Source organism: Trichosurus vulpecula, chromosome 3 (genome assembly GCF_011100635.1).
Source record: "Trichosurus vulpecula isolate mTriVul1 chromosome 3, mTriVul1.pri, whole genome shotgun sequence".
Lineage (NCBI taxonomy): Eukaryota > Metazoa > Chordata > Mammalia > Diprotodontia > Phalangeridae > Trichosurus > Trichosurus vulpecula.
In genome coordinates, this window is record NC_050575.1 from 194,346,176 (window position 1) to 194,368,558 (window position 22,383).

At 37.3% G+C, this 22,383-nt stretch overlaps 1 pseudogene; it reads right to left on the bottom strand.

Moving 5' to 3' along the window:
• Window positions 1-809: 809 nt before the first annotated feature.
• The window catches only part of LOC118842347, a 59,037-nt pseudogene continuing 37,463 nt past the window's right edge, over window positions 810-22,383 (bottom strand).

The following is a 22,383-nucleotide window of genomic DNA, read 5'->3' on the forward strand; positions in this document are numbered from 1 at the left end:
TTACCTGAGTGAGATGGACCTTTCTTGCTGATCCTCCAAGTCTCCCAGGCTGAAAGACTGCTCCACCCCATCTTTCCACTGGCTCCACTGTTCCAAGATTCGTTCTGGGGTACTATTTTACTGTTGTTTGGAGTTCAATATGGGAGAGCTACAGCAATTTACTGCTTACTCTACCATCTTGGCTCCCAAAAGTCCTCACCATTGGCACTTATTTCTGTGTAACTTCTCAATGCCATATCTTTGCTCAAATCATATTAGTAAGACAATGCATTAACACCTTTTTTTCTATTTCCAAGGAAAAAAAGATCAGACTTTGCTTAGACTGGTCTGGACAGAGGAGTCTATCTTCTCTTTGTACCATTGTCCAAGGATAGCTCTGTCTAATATCTTGATATTAGTGTCTAATATCTTCATAGCTCTATAGATTTCTCTTTTGATTAAGCCACTTTGTGAATCTGAACTTCCCAAATAAGTTAATTTTTTCTATTCTTTCTTATAACACCAACTGTTTCACTTATCCTACAAATTACTGCATGTTCTTTTGAGTAACCTAATTTAAGCTTCTTTGTTTTGTCAAACTTATTTGTAATTGTCAATACAACATTTATTTAGATGATATGAGACTGTGGGACAGTCTACCACATGAATTAAGACTAAAATAAAAGTATTATCTAACCTTATCAAAATTACAAAGGAATCGTATCTTCACTTAAAAAATAGCATTTAATCCTTATGCACTTGTGTTTACATAAAATGACACACATTATCTTACAAAGGTTACAGAGACTTGATAACAAAGAAAGCAATTTTTATGTAGATTCAATAACAGCAGCCATTTCTTTGAACTGCATGAAGAAATACTGAAACTGTGGAATTGTCATTTCAAAGGATTTGTTCATTTTCTGGCCTGACTTATCTTTCACTTTTAGTATCACTGCACCATAAGGAAATTTAAGATATTTGCAACTGTCTGAACTCACCACCATACTCATTTTCCACTGAGGATCTGCAAGCTGGCTAATGACCTTGCATTTGGCCTCCTATGGCAGCTGACACAACACATCCTTAACTAGCTCAAGGGGGTTCTGGCAGCCCTGCTGGTAAATATTTAATAAATAACTCTAAAAAATATGTAATTTCAGGCTTAATCTGCACTATTAACATTTTTCATCATCAATTTATTAAATCTAGACAATCAACAAAATAGTAAATTAAGTCCTGATTTGTAACATCTGCCAATTTCCAAGGTATAAATGCTCACACTGAAAATTTAATAATTGGTTTTCATAAGCCTGGTATGAAATAGCTCCAGCACTCCTCTCAATGTATATATCTTTGTACCCTCTAAAATATCTGTAATACTGTTGGCATGGGCACTTTCTTCATCAGTGCAGATGCAACTTCTCCATGCCTTAATAAATGGCTTTGTGAGTTGCTGTGACCAGAAAAAGTATTACCATGTAGGTGTTCATTTGGCTAATTTCTGGTGATGTCTTTTTCCTACTTAGCTAAACTACTTTTAAGACCACACACACACACACACACACACACACTCACACACTACTTCTGGAACCATACTTGACACCTATATACTTTTGTAGGACCTCCGAAAGATTATACTCCACTAGGACAGTCTTTGTAGAGCTCACATTCATCTCCATGTCATAAGGAATTAAAAATAATATTAAAAAATACATATGTGTGTTTATATATGGTAGAGGTCACTATGACAGGAAAAGGTCTCAGAGTCAGGAAAAGCTCAGTTACAATTCCATCCTGGTCAAGGGGAAATAAAGTTAAAATCCTAGGTGAGTCCCTCTACCTCTCATTGCTTCAGGTAGCTCTCTAAGGCTACACGTTCCAGAGTAGTTATCAATTTATTCACTGGGAGTACCCTATGCTGATTAAGTCAGAGGAGTTCGAGTAAACACACATATATGAAGTGTATGCATGTGTAATAGCAATTTAGATTCGAAGATCTTTCCTACCCTTTAATAGGCCATGTGGTGGGAGGAGCTTGCTGAAGAGGGAAAGGAAGTTGTGTCACAGGAAACGCTGAGAGAGAGAGCTGTTATGGCTGTTAATGGCCATCACAATAGTTAGAACTGAGGTAAAGAAAGTTGACCTGTGATAGCTAAGCAGACTGTGGTAGCTGTACTGGGAGTTTTTTGGAAAGGCCCCAGCATGGGGTCAGAGAGGTTTTGGGATGGTGAGGCTCTATGCTGTGATATTATGTATTGAAAGCTTTGCTACTGTGATGGATTGGGCAGATGGCTTATGGGATGTGGTTCTCTGGTCTCTGAATAAATGATTTATTTCTTCTACCTTCTATAAGGAGAGTCACATATATTTTGTGATTCACAACCACATAGGCATTTTGACAATTATCATCTATATTGTAATTATTGTCTTACTGATACAGCATGTATTTGTATATATGTCTATATGGTTTTGTACATCCATACATGTATACACACACACACACACACACACACACACACACACACATTGGGTGTCCCAAAAGTCTTAGTGCAGTTTTTAAGTTACAAAAGTTTAAAGCAGAACTATTTGTATGGTTCCAACAATGAGTCTCTATGCATATGTCTTTACAGTTAAGCTTAAAAAATGTACTGCTTTTTTGGGGGTACTATGTATATGTATTTGTGTATGTTTATGTATATGTGTTTATGTATATGTATGTATATGTGCATATATGTGAATATATGTATGCATGCACATAGATATATACAGATAATTTTTATGTATGTATTGACAGATTGGCAACATGGCACAGTTCAGTGAGAGGCAGCCTTGAAACCAGGAAAACCTGAATTCAGGTCTTGTCCCTGACACATACTAGCTGTGTGACTCTGAGCAAGTCACTTAACCTCACAAGTACTGTAGGCACCTCTACAAGCTCCTGAGTTACAGAGAAGATATTTATACAGGCACCTTCATTTACAGAGGGAGTTTTCTATACCAATGAAATCATATGTCCTGTCCCTAGTTTGATATATATACATATATTTGCCAAATTATTTCTAATATACCAGAGACAGAGGCCCTTGACTTAGATTATAATCAAGATAAAAGGGATATTAGGGGCACTATCTTTCTACCATTACAAATGACCGTATACGTACATGCACACACACACACACACACACACACATATGTACACACATATATGCGTGTGCATGTGTATGTATGTATTATACATATATTTGTATATATAAACACATATATAAATGGATTTTTATAGATAGAAATGTGTTACACATACATATAGACCTCATTGCATATATAAGGTAGATAGAAAAATAATGCATATACATACACATACACTAAGCAGAACAATAGATCTGCAGTGCAATAGGAAGCGCATTCTAATTGCCTGAGAGACTACCTCAACATCAAGGGAACAAAGAAATAACACTTCTTCAAAGCTTGAGTTACTAAGCCCAAAGGCTTAAAAATACTAAGTTTTCTACACTACATGGAGTTCAGTTCTCCTCTCAAAAAAATCTATTTTTTTATAAAGATGAAATAAAATGAGCTGCTTCCTCTTGGTCACCCAGGGAGAGGCTGCCTACTGAGAGGCAAGTTCATTGTCTAGCAAGAGAAATGGATGGTAAGACCTGGATGCAAATCTCTCTTGGGTGATGTTTCAAGATTAAAGGGGGGGTCACAAATGATGGAATGATCAAAGTCTGTGCCTGAAACACCTTCTGGAATCTACCACCAGTTTCCATTCAATCTCACATTTTAGGACTCTTCTGATGCCCCAGTTTAAGAGGCAGGCAGGACATAGTTAAGAATGTTTAGGATGAGAAATTAAATAAATTCAATATTCAGTGTTCCCTCAAAGCAAATTAATCATGGGAGAAGAGAAAATGTAATTAGCATTTCTCAATTTAAGGTTTGTTGTGAATTATAGCATTACCTAAATTAAGAGAAAAAATGTTTTGTCTAATGAGTAATGGTATAGAAAGATTAAGGCTTTTGAGACTCAATCTGTGTCTACACAAGCAAACTGAAGTGGAAAATTGAGCAGTTTATCTAGCAAATCCATTAACTGTAGACCACTGATATGGATCTTTCAGGCTATAAACTCTTCTTTTTTTCTGTAGCTTCATTTGACTGAATTATCTAGAAAATTGCCATATTTCTCTGCTTCCCTTTACCTCATAGTTGTGTTATGAAGAATTAAAGAAGAAATTTAATAGAGATAAATGTAAAGTCTTACACTTGGATTGAAAGCATCAACCACACAAGTACAAGGTATAAAAGGTATGGTTAGATGCTAATTTACCTAAAAAGGATCCAGTTATTTTAGTGGATGGCCAGTTCAAAAGGAGCTAACGATACAAAAGAGCAGCCAAAAATGCTAGTTCAATCTTTCCCTGCATAGGGAAAGGCATAGCACCCAGAATAGGGCCGATGATATTCCTGTTCTGCTGGATCCTGATCAGAACACATGGAGAGTGTTTTATAAAGAGCATTGATTAACTCCAGGCATCTACAAGCTATCAACCCAAACAAGGCCAAATCCGACCCCACATCTCTCCTTTTTTTGTGAGGGGGGAATTACAAAAGTACTTTTAATACTCTGGGGTAAGCCCCATAAGAATAAAAAACACTGGGAGAGGGTAGTCCCCTCACCCCCAGGAATGCCCTGAAGGAGAGAAAGGCTGCCTAGGGGGAAGGGTACAGAGAGGGAAACCACTGCAGACACAGGGCAAAGGGAATGCCATCAGTTCTAGGACTTGTGGGCACTACAGGAGGAGGCAAGAGCATGAAGGGACTCTCTTTTTTAAGGTCTTTGAGCTAAGAATTTTTTTACATTTTTAAATAAAGTATTATGGTATTTAAAAAGTGAAAAAAATATTCTTAGCTCTGGATGAAAAAATAGAATATTTTTATTGGTATATACAGAAAGTGCTCACATTATCACCAATCCTTCCCTAGAATGAGATCACTCTGCCTTAACAATTCTGAAGGCAGATCCCCCTGAAAAAGGTATAAAGCATTAAGAATGATTCCATGAGCCACATGAGCTACAAGAAAGGGTATTGACATTGGAGAGTGTAGCAACAATTTGGGTAAGGGCTGCTGTTGAGGTCTAAGACCCAACAAGACTAGCAACAGGTTCTTTGATCTGCTTTTCTAAGGAAAGCCACTATAAGGGTTAACAATCTCACTTTAATCACACATACACATATCATTCACTTAGTTGAGGGGGAAAAGCCAGCACCCGCACTCCACATGAAATACAAATAGAAATTACAAACAGACAATATCAAGAGATCAAATAACAATATTCAACAGACAGGCTTTGTCTAATCAAGACATCACATACATAGTTACCAAAAAGAGAAGCACCAATGGGTCTGAGTTAGCAAAGCTGGGAGGCAGTTACAACAGCTTGCCCAGAGTCTCAACACTCCTTCCATGAGTGAGCCCCAAAGGCAAAACACCAACCTCTGAGTTTCTGTACTCTGTTCAGTGTCAAAGGGCTCACAACATGTGACTCAAACCCATGTAAACTAGGCTTTCCATTGAGGTAAGCAGGTCATCAAAGACTCCTGATTGAATCAAAAAAAAAAAGGCTGGACTCATCAAGGGCACTTGATTAATAAGTGCTCCAAAAGAGAAAACAATGAAAAAAAAGTCCCACTTTAATTACTGATACAGAGAGATTTGACAGCTTGGGGAAACTAAAGAGACAATATGGTGTATGCTGGGTAAAGAACAATGGATTTAGAATCAGAAGACTTACCTTAGAATCCTAGTTCTGCTACTTACTACTATCATGAGTAAGTTCCTTCTCTGTGCCTCAGTTTCTTCCTATGTGCAGATGAGGGGTGTTGGGATTAGAAGATCTCTAAGGCCCTTCCAGTTCTAAGTACTATTAGCTGCAGTGTGTGTGAAATGCATCCTAAACCATTAAATGCTACATTCAGTAGTCTGGGAGTCAAGTTCTTTTTCCTGTTCATCCTTCATTGCTTAAGAGGACCAATGACATCATGAGGGTGATGTCTTGACCTGCATGTGAATTGGAGTTCTACCATTAACTAGCTATGTAACCCTGGGATGTATGGGGTATTGAGAGAGGACAAGCATCTCTGATGTGAGGACTTGCCAAGGCCTTTTCAAGAATTTAGTGTCCATCTTTCACTCAACTCTCACCTGTGGCTCCAAGAAGCTATAGCATTCATGGCTGTCACACCCCAGTAAAACAGTCTTGGCAGACAGGTTAAACAAGGTTGAGGGTAATTGACAGGCCTCAAGCATGTGAAGACATCCCCTGATGGAATGGGCAGATGAAAACAATTTCTTCCAATAGCCACGAACGAGGCTGAAGTAAACACTGTGGAACTCATAGATGTTGGTCAGACATCAAAGACAAGGTCATTCAATGCATGCAAGGCCATCCATCCTGACTTTTGTCTTGCCACTGAATTTGGAGGACACAGGAAGAGAGAGTAAGGCTGATAATTTTGTGCAACTCTGCCTCACTTTAATCCAATTCACATTCAAGTCAAACCATCACCCCCATGACCCTGGGTAACTACCTTTAAATATTCTGGGCAGCTAAGACAATATGTCACAGAGAAGGGTGCTAGGTGATGCAGGGGTTAAAGGACTGGATCTGGAATAATTTGTGTTTGCTCAGTATGTGTGATCCTGAGCAAGTCACATGACAACTGTCTATCTCAATTTCCTCATTGTAAGATAGGGATAATTATAGTACCTACCTTAGACAGTTGCTTTGAAGATAAAAGGAGAAACTATTTGCAAACACTTTGCAAACGTTAAAGCACAATATAAATGCTAGCTTTTATTATTATTTACCTACAACAATAGAGGAAGTTCCTTTACTGTGAGCGTAAAATCATAGGTCCAGTCCCTATCCCTATCTTTAAAGTGCTTCATGAAGCCTAAAGTGTCATTTAAATGTCAGTCAATATTTTATTGTTATCATTCAAAACAAATGATGCCTTTTAAAATCTCACCCAGTCCTGTTATCACACCATTCTAAAGATAGCAAGGCAGCATCTCTCATTTCCATTGTTTCTCCTCATCTCATCATATTCTAGGTCAAATGATCTCTTTCTTTGGCATACTGTAACTTTGGCAAAATTTGCCTTACTAATTCCACTGTTACCAAATTAATGTACATTCTCTAGTTTGTTTATTTTTTCAGAAAAGAAACTAAGAGGGAAATGAGGGATGGCTTATTTTGTTTATAAAAAGTCTCAGAAATAATGTATTAAAAAATAAATAACAGGTAGCCAATACCTGTGATGATGATATTGAATGATAATGATACATTCTATATCCTCTGGAGTTTTTTTTTCCTTTCTTCCAGATTGTGTTTTGAATGATTCTTTCAAAATATCAGAGCAGTATAATCCTCCAAATAACTGTGGGAGTTAGGTGCTATTGTCACCTCCATTGAAAGGAGGCAAATAGAATTAAGTGACTCATCCAGGGTCACAAAGTTAATAAACTGCTTAGGATTTAAGCTTAAGTCTTCCTGACTCCAAGTCTAGGACATTATCCACTGTGCTACCTACCTTACATCATAGCTATTAAGATTCTGAATCAGGATCAAATTCAGGTTTTCCTAACTCTAATCTCAGCACTAATTGAACCAACTGAGTGTTTTTGTATCAGATGGGCATAGATTTACTTTCCAAATCCTTTCTTCAGTATTCTAAGAATCTCTAACTCCATCCGTATGGTCACTCATGACTTAGAAAATGGTTGAGGCACTTATTGGAGTTGAAAAAGAAGATCACTAGCTGGCTAAACCTCTGATGGTAAGTTTCTCTGATTTTAGTTTGGATGACACATAGTGTTCATCAATTGACCCATATCTGAAGGCTTTCCAGTTTCATAGTACCTAACGGAATTTATATTATCATTGGCTTTAAGAACCCAGAACAACCTCCATTTCATTAGGAAGCATTGGAAATATCTTTCCAGATAGTGCCTTAGTCCTTCAAGTATGCTTCTGTATGATTAAATGTGAAAATATATGTGTATAATAGATAATATTTCTGAAATGTATCAAGTATCATAAGGTAATGTCCTCATGACACCAACAAAACTGGTGAAAAATAATAATTCAGTAGGTCATATGGTTATTTGACCTATGCAATATCCAACAACTCCTTTTCTTCCACTGAATTGATAATTACTTTTTTTCTTTAATTAACCACTTCGATGTGTTGTTTTGAGTTTATACAAACAGTCAATTCATTCCTGCTGGTTGAATGAACTGTCTCAAAACCTATTACTGGGCCTCAGTCTATGCATCACAAATATAAATCAGTATTATGATAGTCATTTGATCAAAGAAGGCAGTTAAAATGAATAATACCAACAACTCATTCACTCTAGATCAGAGGTGTCAAATACTCACCCTGCAGCTACTTGGGGCCTTGCAAAACTCCTGAGTTCTTACTGAACCATTTTAAAATGTAAATGGTCCATGTTTAAGAAAGTAAATAAAAATACAATAGAAAACAATCATGTAGTTTTGTGGTTTTTCTAAGTCAAGTATGGGGTCTACAGGGATCTTTTCTAGTTGATTTTGATACCACTGCTCTAAAACATGACTTTTAAAAAAAACAGATGGCCTTTCCATACTCCTTTACTTAATTAGATAACTATATAACATTCCATTTGTATTATATTAGATCTGTGGCCTAGGATGAAGGTGTTGTTGTTTAGTCATTCCAGTCATGTCCAACTTTTCACAACTCTATTTAAGGTTTTCTTGGCAAAGATGCTAGAGTGGTTTGCCATTTCCTTATCCAGCTCACTTTACAGGTGAGAAAACTGTGGCAAACATGGTTAAGTGACTTGCCTGGGTTACAGAGTCAGTAAGTTCCTGAGCTCAGATTGCAGCTCAGGTCTTCTGACTCTGAGCTCCAGCTCTCTCTCCATTGCACCACCCAGCTTCTCCCAAGGTAAGGGAACAAGTCACATAAACCAGTGGGGTCACATCCAGGAATCTGTTTAGGAGCATAACCAATGGTTAAAGTCAGGTTTCATGGAGACAACCAAGACAGGGCCTAAAATACAAGCCAGGATTCAACAGTTTAAGTGGGGATAAAAGGCAACAACAATATGTAATAATTGTCAGCCAGTAATCTCACCCAATATTCTGCTGCCAGCTCCAGTGAAGGGCACATTTTCTGACAGCTAGCCTTTCAAAGAAGCTCTTCAGGGAAGGGATAACCAAATAGCTTTTAAAACAACTCATTTCACTTTAGGATACCACCAATCACTGGAAATTTTTCCCTTACATAAAACCTAAATTTTCCACTTTGCCACTCCTATGAATTTTTATTTTTCCAACAGGGGCCAAGCAGAACAAGTCTAATCTATCATCTCCATGAGAATACTTCAGATACTTTAAGATGACTATCCTATCCCTGCTGTACCCCCAAATCTTTTCTTCTCCAGGCTACATATCCTCAGTTCCTTTGTGCAATCTTCATATGGCATTATCCCAAGCCCTTCACCAACCTGATCACCTTCTCTGACTCCCTTTCAGGTTAGGACAATTTAATTCATTTATCAGGTCCTAATGACAAACATTTATCAAGTGTCCACCAGAAGTAAACAGGCAGCAAGTATTTTTAAGTCTTATGTTCCAGGAATTGTACTAGATAGTAGGTGAATATTGCACTAAGGGTTAGGAACACAAAGACATGAAAACAAAGAACTACTGAAGGTATTTCCTAATTTCTCTTAGTAGTCGTTCATGGCTCATCAGTTTTTTTGCATTCAATCATTTCAGTTGTGCCCAACTTTTTTGTGACCCTCATTTAGGGTTTTCTTGGTAGAGATACTAGAGTGATTTGCCATTTTCTTCCCCAGCTCATTTTACAGGTGAGGAACTGAGGCAAACAGGGCTAAGTGACTTACCCAGGGTCATACAGTTTTCTGAGGCCAGATCTTCAGGAAAATGAGTCGTTGTGACTCTGGGCTCAGTGCTCTATCCACTGCACTACATAGCGGCCCTCATCACTCATAAATATGTCCAAAATCTTTCTGAAACTATTTTAAGGTCTGAATCATTCTGCAATTCTTGCTTTTACTGGAAAAATCCCACAGTCTTGGGAGGAGGGGAAATGAGAATTTGTTGATGATTAAGAGCAAGCAACAGGGTCTAAGACAAGGATGATTCAGGAGGAAGTGAGCGTGGTATAAAAAGCATAAATGTATTTAGGGCAAGCCAGACTTCTCCAGGAATTTTATTTCAAAGGGCAAAGAAAAAGTGGAAAGTTAATTTAAAGCCATGGTCAAGAAATCCACTATGGCATTATGGGGAATATACTTCACAGAGGAATGGTAGATGCTGGCAAAATGGTACTTTGTTCCATGTAACACTGTTGTCCAAAGACAAGATTCCTTTTATAGTCTTGGCAAGTGAGCTATGCCCCATTCTCACTTCACTGTGATGGTCTTTCCTCAGGCCCAAGTGTAACTATGTTTTCGGATAACAAGGTCTATATTTGTATTACTAGCTATGTAAAATGGCCCTTGGTTTTTCTAAAATTTTACTGGGCTTAACTCATAGAATTATTCATTATACCATTGAATCTCAAAAATGGAAAAGAACTCAGATGTTATTTAGTCTAAGCTCTTACATGGACAGGAAGTCTCTCAACAACATTCCTAACAAGTGGTCCTCCTCAAATTTCAATGAGACTTCCTCACTGATTGATGAGCCTCTACTTAGCATTGCCATTTCTTCAGGAGTCCTACACATGCTCATCAAAGTACCTAACCCCTTTCCAATCCCTGCTTTCCTGTTACCCTATTTATGTTTTGCCATCCCTATTTAAATTGATAACTCTGTGAAAGTGGGGACCATCCTTTTTGCTTGTACAGTTATCCTTTCCAGATTGCAGGAGTTAGGTACACTGCACTCCAGCAATCTGGAAAATCTGTGTAAAACTTTTTGGCCTCCATACCAGAAAAGAAATCTGAATTTTTTTATTTTTATTTTATGGAGTGTTTGCAGTAGCTTAATGTAAAAATTGGGCTGATACTATACAATAATATACATATATTTTATGTACTTCTGAGTTTCTAAACTTTTTCTACATAATCTGCTGGGCTTTCTGTATTGTCCGCAGCTTCTATAAAACTCCCCCCAAAATTTCCATTTACAGTAATTTCTTATGCCAACTCACAATATATCAAAACTGCAATAGGGAAAGTTGCAATGTGGAAGGAAGAACTGTATTTGTATCCCCAGTGCCTGGCACATGGCAAGTGCTTAACAAATGCTCTATTTAGCTATCAATGGAGACATCATTATTCCAATATTTCAGAATTGGGATAACAAGCTTAGGTTCACTATACCCAGATTTTTTAAGATTTTATAGGTTTTAATCATGTCTTTTTTCATTTTTTGCCTTTTGAAGAATAGAGGCTTCATCTTTTTATCTCTCCTCAAACTGTAGCATTTCCTTCTCTCCAGGAAGTTTATTTGTCCTTCTTTAAACCTTTCTAAGTCCCATACCACATAGCCACAACAATGCCCCAGCTGAGCAACTCCACAACACCATTTTCCTTGTCTCTCATTGAGAATAGCACTGGCCAATGACTGAGGCTTTGGATATGGCCAGGTTAGTAAGAGAACGGGGGCCAGTTAGGGATGCCTAGTGATATGACAAATTCTGTTAACAAGTCACTTTGCCTTTTCAGATACACGACAAGTATCAACATTTGGTCTCAGGCTATCCTTAAGTACAACCACAGAACTTATCTGAGAATAGAATAGGACCTACCAAAAATACTGTAATGTTAAGGTCTGTAACAACAATGATGAAGGTGAATATTTCTGATGATGGTGATGGTGATGATGGTAGGAAACATAGAGATTCTAAAGGATATTGTGCTTTATAAATGTGGTGCCCAGTATGCCACCACACCTCTAGGCACAGTCTGCCCCAAATCTATGCATGCCAATGACTAGGACAGATTTAAATATGTTGTTTTATTTATGTTGAGAGGATAGGTGATGGATCTGTGATTTCATCGGTTCAGGGGATTCTGAAAATTACCTCCACCAGCACAGATCAGCAATTGTTCTGAATATTTCTGGGACACTGAGAAGTGACTTGCCTGGGGTTCCACAACTACCATACATCAAAGGCAGAACTTGATTCCTAGTTTTCCATCCTCTTCTTGAAACCAGTTCTCTGTCCACTGTGCCAAACAACATACTTAATACTAGATTTTCCCACTGTTACAAAGTCCATTGAGGATTATAATTTGTAATTTAATGACTTTATTCTTCAGAATATACCCTGATGAATATGAAATGTTTAGTACACAAGATAAGGTTGTCTGTACAAAACCAATAATAATCATTCAAGATACATCCTCTGGAAATATTTCATTTCCCTTATCTCCCCCGAATGAGCTATTTGTTTGTTCTTTCAATATTGCTTTAAAACTAAATGCATTCCCCTGGTTTAGTCTACTGGCGGAGTTGAATATGTATCATGGATGTGAGGCTTCTTCTGCCTATACATAATATAAATATTAATACCACGTCCCTTGTAACCAGTTTCTGCCATTTAATATTCATCTGCTTACAATTATTTAATCAGGAGTGCCTTCTGAAACGCTTACTCTTATGTGGGAAGTCATAAAAAAATTTCTTTTAATGGCTCAAACCACTAAAGAATAATAAGGATCATAGAATGATTCAGTTCCTGAAAAAATTAACCATTATCTTATTAAAACCTCAGCATCATACTCTTCCAATTTTTCCCCTTTTAGATAAACATTTAACTTTTCTTGAAATAGGGACTGAACCTGTGATTTAATTGGCCTAGGGAACTCCAGGAGAGGATACTTCCTCTACCTAATATATATTGGCATTTTCTCTTCTATTTGTTATTCTTAAAGAGGGGCATATAACAATGAGAGGTTAACTAACCAGCCTACATACAAACATTATACAGGGTATCCCTAAAGCCTGGACACATAGGAAATCTCATTAACATCTCATTAACTGTTTCACTGAAGACTCTGTGTTGTTCAGCAACTTCTTTTTCTGGGGTACGCTACAGAAGGTGTACTCAATGAAAATCACAGATGCAACACATTTGAATGCATAAAGAGTGAATGTGTTAAAATTGATGGCAATGTGGAGTTATTGCATTGAGTTCACATGAATCTTGCAAAGTGCATCAACCATTGCATCACAAATGATGGAAATCATATTGAAGATGTTATTTCTTAATATTCTGATTAAATAAAATGTTGCTGAAAATTTCATTCATTTCATTTTTTGAAAATATGCATTTTTGCCTATGTGTCCAGACTTCAGGAACACCCTATATATCAGGGGCAGGAAATGAACTCAGGTCTTCTGGCTCTAAGGCTAGCTCTTCATCTACCATATCAACTTTTCTTGATAAACTGAAAATTCCCTTTCACCAAATTTCTCATTGCAATAGGAAATGACCGTGGATTTTGAAGTTTCGCCTGCATAAGGAAACTCCTCAAGTCCTACCAAGTATAGATCTGATAATGGACTTTGTATCTCTTATATCTTAGTATCTCTTGTCCAAAAGTCACCTAGCCAAGTGTAGAAAGGTTCAACTTCAGTGTGTTGGCCACAGGAGGATGAGGTTGTGGTCTGCATTGGTGAAAGGTCTATTCACAAAAATGAAAGCATAGATATTTGAAGGATTGAAGGAAGAAAAATGTCCAGTTTTATCAGGCTGCCTAAACAGCTAAGACCCAGTCTCTCCCTAAAAATGAAGGACAGACACAGATGAATACATCTAGCTGGCCAGCTGCCAAGGGATGACACCTTAATTGATTTTCCAACACAATATGCTGCAGAGATAACAATAAAAGATAAGAGAGCATGACTGATCTGTATGCAAAGACCAAAAAAACTATGAAAATTTTGCCTAGAGAGGATGAAACAAGTGACTTGATCTGTACATTTTCCTACTAGACTTTAGTCAGGGCCCATCTCTTATTCTTCTTCTTATTCTCCACACTACCTAGTGGAGTGTCTTCCGTATAGTGGATGGCCACTAAATGTTTGCTGAATTAGATTTAAGTCAATCATGAAAAACATGCTGATCAAGGTAATGAGAAGCAACATAACAAAGTTGACACTGTGGACTGGATTGGGACTTGAAGCCTTGACCAGCATGGCATAGTGGAATATGCCAAAGCTCTGGAGTCAGAGGACCAAGATTAAAATCTCACCTCTATCAATTACCAGTTGTGGGATTTTGGTCATCATTTAACCTCACTAAGCCTTGTTCTCCTGCTCTGTAAAGTGAGGAGGTTTGTACTAGCTGCTTTCTGTGGTCTCTTATGACTTGACTTTTAAGATTCTGTGATGCATTAAGTTATTTTAGCTCCCTGAGCCTCAGCTTTCTAACCTCTAAAATAGGAATGGTAATTTTCTAACAACTCCAAAGGACAAACATGAAGAAAGTACAAAGCACTATATAATTACGAAGTTAGACTAGCTATTCCAGAATCGTTTCTACTGAATATAGGAACAATTATGTTTGTTAATTGTAGAGACACCTGGGATAAAATAAAATTTTTCCAAGAAATTTCTAGCATTAAAAACATTCCAACATTTGAGCAACATTAAACATGGAAATAATTTATTAGAAAGAACTTTTTTCTTCTTTATTTGGAATTCTACAGATAAGTACATAGGAAAAGTAGTGATGCTACTGTCCTTTGTGTCACTTAAAATTCCTAAATCAAGTCAGCTACAATAAGTACTCTCCTGCTAAGCTTCAGGAGACCTGGGTAAGGGACTTATCCATTGTTTTTTCTTTTTGTTTGTTTGTTTGTTTGTTTGTTTTGCTTTGGTTTGGTTTGCATTTTTGCCAGGTTGGGAACTAGTAACAGAAGGAGAAAGAAGCAGTGAAATCGTTTTCTCATGTTTATTAAAACTATGAAAACATATAGAGTCTGAAGTTGCCTTGTTCTTTTCTTAACAACTGACATAAGCTATAATGTCACTCTACATTTGCCAAAACATAATAGCCATGTTCACTACCACCAAGTAGAAATTGCTCACAGCAAGCAAATTTACAATTTTGGGGGGTGGGGGATAAAAAAGGAGGTAGCAAGATTAGGGGAGAGGGCCAAGCAGGGAAATAGGTATGCTGTAGCTAAAAGAGCTGATAGAATAATTGAAACAAGATATTTGTTTATGGGTCTTGAAAGATGTATTGGAAACACTATGCATTATTTATTTTTAAATGGTATATTTTTTATTGTGTCAGCTAAAAGGCACGTTTTTCATATTGCTGATAAAACAGCAACAACCTCAAAACCTTCTCAGGAGCAGAGACATAACAAATGGATAGGTCTCATGATCATGTCTCCTTTTTCACATCCTCTGGAGAGTTGTTCTCTGGGGTCCATTTACTATATTTAAGGTTTAATGAACAGTAGAGACAGAAGAAAGCAGATAGTTCAGAGACCCAAGTTCTAGTTTTGTGCCTGTTAAGGTAGCCAAAGAGCCAGTCTCTTTCCAGGTTTAACTATTACAGCCTGGGAGAATGTATAGTTAAAATCCATAGAGGTTATAGAAAAGGGGAAAGTCCACTGTGAACCCAAAGGAGCAACAAGGAGAGACGGTCGCTGTGCTGGTAATTCTATACTTAGATTAATTGCATACATTCACACACACACACACACACACACACACACACACTCTCTCTCTCTCTGTCTCTCTCTGTCTCTCTGTCTCTCTGTCTCTCTCTCTCTCTCTCTCTCTCTCTCTCTCTAAAACAGTCTGTACAATTCATACAGATCCTTGAAAGTCTGCTCAGATCAAAGGCCTCCTCTTCCAATGAAGTCTTCCCTGATTCTCCCTCCTTTGAACTTCCTATGCATCTTTTATTATGTTGCATACTCTGCTTTGCATAATAGTTACTTAATTTAATTAATTAATTTAGTTAGTTATTTTGTTATAAGTATTTAGGGAAATAGAAGAAAGAATAAGCATTTAGTAAGCCCAGGAACCATGCTAAATGATTTAGAAATATTATCTCATTTGATCCCCACACAACTCCAAAATGTAGGTGCTATTGTTATCCCAATTTTTCAGTTAAGTAAACTGAAGGAAACAGAAGTTAGCGACTTACTCACTAGAGTACAGCTAGTAAGTGTCTGAGGCCAGATTTAAACTCAGTTCTTTCTGACTCCAGACCCAGTACTTTATCTACTTCACCACCTAGCTATTTTGAGAGGCTGAGTGGCTTGATACTTAGACAGCTGTCCTTGAAATCATACTGACCAAAGATCCTTCTCTGATCATAAACTTGCTGCGTGACTGCCAGGGATGTCACTTAATGTGTCAGTGCTCTAGACAACTTTCTAAGACTATATAAACTGAAATACAGGGTTCTGTCTTACATTAGAAGGGGAAGCTTCCTCATCTGGGCATTTTCTATCAGTGAAATCACTGATCCAGTCCCTAATCCCATTATAAACTTAACAAACATGAATATTTCAATATTAAATGAAAGAGGCTTCTTAATGGAACTGTGCAAACTTCTGCTACATAGATGTTTTTTTAAAGCTATATGCTAAATTGTATGATCATTATCTGTGAACCTGTCTTATCTCTTCTGTAAGACTATAAAGACTATGAGGGGAGGAATTCTGTCTTTGTATTCCTCACAGAACCTCACACTGAACCTTGAATTTTGTAGGTACTCAATATATATTTATTGAAAGATAATAAAATGTCCCACTTATTTGTACTAATTTAACAAACTTAATTAGCAAAGCATTGGGGAGAAACATCCATTTAAATTTGAAATCTTGGAGAATATTAAGCCAACTTCATTTCAATGAATCTGGTTCTTCCTATAATGTTATTTTTTAAATGGGGCAGTTTGCTAACCATTCAGATTTTTTCTATCTAAAATCTTCTTTCTGACATATTTTTGGTAAGCTGTTTTATCAGTGGACCACTGAAATTAAACAATAGGATTATATTCATGGAATCTATTTTCCAGGTAGACAAATGTTAGCTGGTGAAGCGAAATGTTTACCTCCTGTATGAAAGTTGCATGAAAATTCATCTTTTTAAATATAGCTTCTAATCTGTCTTCATTAAGAATGAAAGTCAACCTCTAACTTACATCCCAATCTATCTATTTGAATAGAAATAGAGATGGGAAGACAACTGCATGGTTACTGCTGTGAAAACATGCAAGCCACATTTATATGTCCATCCTAAATATAGTAGTAGTTGATTACATATAGGCAAATAAATAGAACTTGAATTGTAAGAATTCTAAAACTTCTTGGCTGTAGGGGTGGAGATAGAAGGAATTCACTGAGATTTCTATCACCAAAGACACAAGGAGAAAATAGCGAAAAGATTTTTGTGTAATCAGATTAAAAGTCTGAACATTAAAAGTTCAAGGGATTTTTTCTCTCGCCTTCAAATATGCTACCAATTCAATAAGAAAGTTCCCATGACCTCCCCATGATTCTTTCATAAACTAGCATCTCATTATAAATTGAATGACTATAAAGAATTTATAGACTAAATGTCTAGACTGTAAGCTTTGTGATGGTAGGTGCACGATATCTAAATTTTGGATCTTATAAAAAAGGGAAAAAGATCTACGTGTACAAAAATATTTATAACAGCTCTTTTTTTGGCAAAGTATTGGAAATTGAAGGGATGCCTATTAATTGGAGAATGGATGAACAAGTTGTGATATATATAATGGAATACTATTGATCTTTAAAAATGATGAGCAGGAAGATTTCAGAAGAACCTGGAAAGACTTAAATGAATTGATGCTAAGTGAAATGAGAAGAACCAGGTGAACATTGTACCCAGAAACAGCAACATTGTTCAATAATCAACTATGATAAACTTAGCTCTTCCCAACAATAAAATGATCCAAGACAATTCCAAAAGACTCATGATATAAAATGCTACCCACATGCAAAGGAAGAAATATAGAGTCTCTATTTTACAAAAATAAAGACATTGAAGCAGACAGATGTATCAACGATGTTACTAGCAGCTGCTGTGAAGATGTAAGACCAACAACACCAGAACACAGGAGGGCTGCTAGCACAGGTTTTTTGATCTCCTTTTCTAAGGAAAGCAACTTTAAGGGGTTTATAATTTTCCTTTAATTAAACATATATAAACATATATAATTCACTTAGGTTAGGGGAAAAATCTAGCACCCTGAACTTCAGAGAATATACAAACAAAAATTACAAGCAGTAATTACAAGCAGAGAAAAATAACACAAATCAACAGGTAGTCTTCTATCTGTCTGACCACAGCAATATAGACATAGTTACCAAGGAGAGAAGCACCAACATCTGGGTTTTGAAAGCCTTAATGGCTATGCAGGGCCTCCACACCAACACTCTTCCAATGAGTGTGCCCCGCAAAAAATGCTAACCTCAAAGTATGTGTGTGTGTGTATATATACATATATATACATATATATGTGTACACATACACACACATATACATACACACACATACACACACATATACACACACATATATATATATACACACACACATACACACACACATATATATATGTATACACACACACACACACACACACACATATATATATATATATATATATATATATACATACATACATATATATACACACACACGTACTTCTTTAGGGTCAGAGTGCTTCACACCTCTGCAGGATTTCATACCTCTCATGGGCTCTTGTGACCTAAAACTAGCAAAAGGGTGTGGCATTCCTACAAACAACAGCAAGACTCAATCAAAGTCACTTGATTGCCCCAGTGCTGAGAAGTACTCCAAAATAAAAGACAACAAAAAGTCCCACTTTGCTTGCCCTTACAACAGAGGATAAGTGACTTGCCTAGGATCACATGGTTAGAAAATATTTGAGGCTGGATTTGAACTTGTCTACCTGCTTTGGTAATTAAGATGGACTTTTAACACTTATTCATTCAAGTGACCTTGAAGAGTTTGGCCTTTGTTTCCTTGATTAAATTAGGAGCCCTTGATGACCTCCTCACCTCAAGGGAGAGCCTAGTTTACATGGGTTTGAGGGACATGTTCGTGACATCAGAGGCTCTTAGACCACATGGGTTTAAGTTGCATTTTGTGACATTTTTAGGTCACATGGGTGAGTCACATGTGTGACTCACCTTTGACCCCGAACAAGATATATAAACCCAGAGGTTGGCATTCTTCCTTGGAGTTCTGAGCCACAAGAGGGGTGGTGTGTGACTCTGGGCCAGCTGTTGTTATGAGCTTCCTGGCTCCTGAACTCAGATATCAAAGCTTTCTTGGTAAGTATGAATTGTATTTGGTCTGTTTACAATGTATGTTTCTAATTGGTTTGTATTTGCTCTGAAGTTCAGGATTCTGGCTGTTTCCCCTGAACTAAGTGAATGATATTTGTATGTTGGATTGATGCTGTTTTCCTTAGTAAAGCAGATCAAAAGAACCTGTGCTGGCAGCGCCCTTGTTGTTGGGCTTGTGCTGTTCTTTCACCCGCACAATAGCTGTTAGCCAAATTGTTGAAACACTGCCTGACTCAAGGCTCAGTGCTCTAATCATTGTAATAGGCACACTTATCTGTAGAATGGCTTAGCTGCAAAGTGAAGAAAACAATCAGGGATACACCAAACCTACAGGATTTTATCTCTGACTTAAGATGAACATTCACATCAATGGGAACCAGTTCCAGTTTAGTTCAACTCAACAAGCATTTATTAAGTGCCCTCCCTCTGTGTGCCAAGCCCTGTGCCAGGCTCTGGAGATATAAAAAATAATAACAAATTGTCCTTGCCCTCAAGGAACTGGCATTCACCTAGAAAAGTGGATAGAAGAGACATTTGGGGTTTTCTTTGCAAAGATACTGGAGTGGTTTGCCTTTTCCTTCTCCAGATCATTTTATATGTGAGGAAACTGAGCCAAATAGGGTTAAGTGACTTGCCCAGGGTCACATATCTAGTAAGTATCTAAAGCCGGATTTGAACTCATGAAGATGAATATTTGTATAAACATAAATAAATGTAAAATATATGCAAAACAAGTATGAAGTAATTTTGGTGGGATGGGGGGTTTACACTACTAATTTAGGAAATTCAGAATGGCTTCTTGTAATAGGTGCAATTCAGCAGAATGTTGAAACCACCCTTCCTTTGTCTTTCAGATGAATTTCTTTGAGTCTCCTATTTATTCTCTCTTAGTAAGTCATGGAAACTTGGGGCTCTGAAAATGCTTTGTTATTCTGTGTTTGTGTGAACTGCTTTCCACAATGCAAATATGAGAAATCAGGCTAGTCACCTTAAAAGTGAAGCTGGTCAATCACCCAAACATTTCTAGCATTTCACGTTGGAACACTAAAAGAGGTATAACAAGCATACGAATACCAGCATTACCAGAAATCTGGGAAACCCTTCCGTGATCTTCACTCTAAATGTATATTATGTAAGGAACTTTATATCCAATGAATTTCATAGTAAGAACCAAGCCTAAACATCAAAAGGAGTCTCTAAAGAGACAGACCATTGCATTTAGAAAAAATCAAATCAAATCAAATACTAAGGTCTTTGCATAATATATGTGTATGAGGAAGAAAACACACCCATCAAACTGCAGCCTTTTAGTTTATGATGTCACAAGTCATATCCTATTAAATGAAGCCAAAGATAAACACCATCTATAGGCAGCTGGAAGGAGCCAAAAAGAAAATATACTGTAAATCTTCCTGTGACAGACCTAAATTGTAAAGAATGACTTTTGGTCTTCTTCCAAGGAATAAGCCCTTCTTAACAAAAATTCCAAGCAGTTGGTAAATATGAAGAATGGGTTGACTGATTAAAAAGGGAACCCTCACCTGCAATGCTGTTTATTACCCTGCTTTAGATTGGACTGGATTTGAAATAATGAGATGCTGGACATTGTGTGAACAGGATTAAAGTAATATACATATAAGGTAAAGGAAAATAGGGACTTGAAGAATTAAACATCCAATATTAATTCTGCTTTTACCTCAACAGGAAGATTAAATCCTGGCCTCCTTCTCAAATTAGATAAATACCTTAGCCCTTCACATTTTCTTCTCTTGATTCCTCAGTTTTGTCCCCTGTAAATATAACTAATGAAATTTTATTCTGATTATCAACCTGAGAATCAAGAAAAGCTTGGTTTAAAACCTCCCTCCAGTACTTACGATCTGCATGACTATCAGCAGGTCTCAGCTTCCTCATCTATAACATGAGGATAATAGCACTTTACCTTCTTCACAGGGTTATTGTGAAGCTCCATACAGAGGATGTATATAAAGTGCTTTGGAATCACTATAAGAGAAATAAAAATCAAAACAAATCTGAAGTTTTTACCTCCCAAACAGCAAATTGTCACAAATGAAGAAATATGGGAATAATTAATGTTGGAAGAGTTGTGGGAAAAGCAGATACACTAATGTACATTATTGATGGAGCTGCAAGTTGGTCCAATAGTTCTACAAAGCAATTTGGAATTACTCAAAGAAAGTGACTAAAATGCCCCGACCCTTTGACCCAGCAATTCCACTGCTAGGCATAGACCCAAAGAACATCAAAGAGGTAAAGGTCCAATATACACAAAATATTTAGAGGGGCATTCTTTATGTAGTAAAGAAATAATTGTAGGGGCAGCTGGGTGGTACAGTGAGTAGAGCACTGGCCCTGGAGTCAGGAGGACCTGAGCTCAAATCCAACCTCAGACACTTGACACACTTACTAGCTGTGTGACCTTGGGCAGGTCACTTAACCCCAGTTGCCCTTTTTTCCCCCTCCAAAAAAAAAGAAATGATTGTTATGGTTCACTCTCAAAGAAGACCAAAATCACTATGTTGGTGTCAAGGTACAGTGTGTCTAATTGTCACTGATCAGACCAATATGAACTCAAAGGGCTGTACTACAGGTCAGGCACATATGAAAGTTTGGAATGGAAAGTCTCTAAATTTGCACATCTCACACTACCTTTGAGCTACTACAATTCTGCTTTGATTGTAGAGCATGGCACAGCACCTTCTTTGATGCAGACACACCATGCTAAGTGGTCCTGTGACCTGTGTCTCCCATTTCTCACAATCAATTCCAAAGTTCTTCAGAGACACCTTAAGAATGCCCTTGTACCACCTTCTTCTGCTCTCCATATGAGTGCGTGCCTTGTGTGAGTTCTCCATAAAATATTCTTTTAGGCAAACATACTTTTGACATTCAGTGTGGCTAGCCCATCGGAGGAGTTGCACTCTCTGCAGTAGCATTCAAATGCTTGGCAGCTCAGCTCAAGAAAAGACCTCA